This window comes from Oryza glaberrima, chromosome 1, assembly GCF_000147395.1.
Source record: "Oryza glaberrima chromosome 1, OglaRS2, whole genome shotgun sequence".
NCBI lineage: Eukaryota > Viridiplantae > Streptophyta > Magnoliopsida > Poales > Poaceae > Oryza > Oryza glaberrima.
The window spans coordinates 15,237,851-15,241,251 of record NC_068326.1 but is presented as its reverse complement, the minus strand read 5'-3'; the positions used below and the strand labels follow the sequence as shown (position 1 = coordinate 15,241,251).

Genomic DNA, 3,401 nt, shown 5'->3' with positions numbered 1-3,401 from the left:
GTTGCACTTGCACACCACTCTCTCGTTCTCTCTCTCTCCCCGTCTTCCTGTGTCTCTTGCCCCATCCTCGTCTGAGGAATACACTCTCCTGCTCTCCACTAACCTTTGCTCTAGTAGTTGTTGCCAACCAGATCCACCATGCCACCACCTGCTGCTCCAAGCCGTCGTTGCTGCTGCTGTTGATGCCTTCTCTTCCCCCTAGCTGCTGCTGGATTTAGCTTCTTAGATGACGCATTTCCGGATTGGGACGGCTTCACTCCTCCTCGCCTGGATCCTGTCGTCTCTCCGCCCCACTGTTGCGCGGATCCGCCGTCGCCGGCGACGGGAGGGGCGGATCCAACGACCTCTTCCTCGGCCGGCTTCACTCCTCCTCATTTGGATCCCATCGTTTCTCCGCCCCTCTGTCGTGCGGATCCGTCGGCGGCGGCGACGGGAGGGGCGGATCCGGTGACCACTTCCCCTCTCGCATAGTTCCCGTTGTCTCTCCGCCCCCCTCCCTCTCGCACGGATCCGCCGCCGGCGACGACGGGAGGGACGGACCCTGCGGCCTCTCCTACGGTGATGATGGCGATGGATTTCAAGAGGTGTCGATGTCCACAACAAGACCGTCTGCGTCTTCTGGTCTCCATCACCGAAGCCACTGACAGCGCCGAGAAGATCTACATCACTCTTGAGCTGCCCCTAATCCCCACACACGCGTGCCGCCGCTGGTGATCGCTGGACGTCGCCTCCATCACCCCCTCTGCCAGCGACCGACATCCTTGACTCGCCGTCACTCCCAGCCTTTGCCGCCCAGGTACTTTAATTTTTTTTAGGATGCAAGTGATGCTTCAGCGAAAAAAGTTGAACTGGACATATAGATTTTGATTAGTGTTAATTATGAGTTACTTTTCTCATCTTGAATGGGTTATGATTGCTATATGTATTTTTCCTTTATATCTTCTCAACTTCTGAGATCCCTGTTTGCATGCAAGAGAAGGGCTTGTAGATACCAGGTCAGGAACTAATGCAAGTGATATGTATCCGAATTGGTTTTTGATAATCAGGATACGATGTGCAAACAGGCAGCAAAACCATGGCAATCTAGAGAACAGGTTGGCAATTTGGCATATTCATGTGAGAATACGATGTGCTACGGAGCTAAGGATGGAAGGAGACCTCTCCAAGCAGATTTTTTTTTTGTTTCTCCATGCTTCTTTTGCCTGCAAGTCTGTAACCAAACTACTCCTCTTTCAACTCACGGTCTAGCATCCGCTCAATCTGTATAGAATGTGTCTAACTATCTAAGCTCAATAATTAATTGAGAGCAATATTTAGTTCTATTTAGTTATTGAATCCTTAGTGCCTCCTCCATCCTCCCTGTCTCTCTCTCCTCTTAACTGTTTGTAATGCTCTGGATTTTGGTGGTGGCAGGAGGATTTGGTCTGGTCTGAATATGTTTCCAGTCTAAACCAAGTCTAAATCAGTAGTAGACTATCACTGTTGTTGATTTGAGAGTATTTATATTTGTTGTTGATTTCCTTTTATATAATTAACTTGAAATTGAAATTGCATTCAGGTCACAAATCTAGGTTCACTAAACCCAAAGGCTTTTGTAGCAATGGGATGGCTGGTGCTAGTGGTTACTTGGGCAGCTATGGGGGTGATGGTGGGTATGGCAGTACACCAGGAGCCTAGGAAGAAAATACATGGTCAATAGGTAAGATATATGGTAAGTTCAATTCCCACACCCCTCTAATCGTTATGCAATTGCTGGTTGTAAATTGATTGGTTTATGCCTATTTGTCGCGGAGTTCAATTATGTTTAGTTTGTGTTTAATATTGATATTGATGTGTGAGTGCTTATGAATTGTTGTGTAAACCGTGTGAAATCTATATTGCCAGTGAGGTTTGTTGGCCCAATTTGGTGGTTTGGTCTGAAAATGCTTCTAGTCTAAACCAAGTCTAAATCAGTAGTAGACTGTCACTGTTGTTGATTTGAGAGTATTTATATTTGCTGTTGATTTCCTTTTATGTAATTAACTTGAAATTGAAATTGCATTCAGGGTTGAGTTCATTGATAACCTGGAATCGACATTGATTGGAGGTGCCTTGACATCCTCGACGAAGAGCCTTGCGATCTTCAATTCTATTGTTTGTAATTGAATTTGTGTATTTTAGCCTGCGAAAAAATCTGTACAATCACGTTAGTGGGGTGCGCTAAAAATAGCGAAAAGAAAACCGGGATAGAAACTGACTCGGGATAGGACTTGTAGCGCTAAAAATAGCGAAAAAAAAACAGGGATATAATCTGACTCCTCAACAAATCAAAATTGGTGTGTATGGGCTTATACGTGGGCTGAATTCTGGATGAATCAGAACCGGTGTGAGTATGGGCTTGTAGATGTAGAATACTGCACAAATTAGATTAGATTAGAATTGGTGTATGGGCTTGTAGATGGACAGTAGATGGACATAGAATACTGAAACCAGTTTGGGCTTGTGTATGGACTGAACCAAAACAGAATCGGATGCAGGCGGATGAATCAGATCGGATGAGTTAAATTTAGCGCGATTAATGACGGAGAAAAAATGCATGACCGGACGAAAACCCGCGATTACTACGATGTGACGACCGGAAAAATAAATCCGTGCAACATGTTATTCTCGAAGTACAAGTGGAACTATATTATTTGAAAGCAAATATGCATTGTAAGCATAGCTAATTCACCATTATTTTAGTTATATTGACGGTCGAAATTTGTCTATATGACCGTCAACAAACATATCATACATAAATCAAGCATGAAAGTATAGAAATCTAGTCGATACGGACTAAAACTTGGTATGAAAGTGTAGAAATCAGTCGATACGGACTAAAACTTGGTATGCTTATATAAAACGATCTATCTATATAAGTAGCGAATATACATGAAACAGGAGGTGAAACATGCGTATTAGGTAAGATCGGCTGAAACCCCGATACTATCCTTATTATACCTAATCGCGGGCTAGTTTGCATGGTTCTAAGCACGATTAGGGATGATGCATCTTAAAGTATGAAAAAAAACATGCAGTCTAGACAATCAAGCAGTTAGACACTTTTCAGGATGGTAGATGTCTTAGCTAATCTAATCTAGCAAGACAATTTAACCGAAACCAACATAAGCCCTAAAGTGAGCAGCAGCCGATAGAGCTAAATTGAGAAGATAAGAATAGATTAACTAAAACATATGATAACAATGACTCACGATATCGAGCCTAACGTGTCTAAAGCGACATGTTAGCCGCAATAGCGCGGGCCATTGAAACGGGTTACCTCTTGCGAAGGACTCGCCGAAAAACGAGAAAAGTAAAAGGGTGGCGATGCACCGAAGTTGTGTTGGATTTGCTCTCCTATTACAATACTATGGGGTTCATAT

The 3,401-nt window shown here is 43.8% G+C and overlaps 1 long non-coding RNA gene across 1 annotated transcript; it reads left to right on the top strand.

The window, feature by feature from the left end:
- Positions 1–649: 649 nt before the first annotated feature.
- LOC127760465 (uncharacterized) lies at positions 650–2,528 on the top strand. Its single transcript, XR_008015082.1, has 2 exons — positions 650–796; positions 1,559–2,528. It is a non-coding gene; the product is annotated as an uncharacterized LOC127760465 (long non-coding RNA).
- Positions 2,529–3,401: the final 873 nt, after the last annotated feature.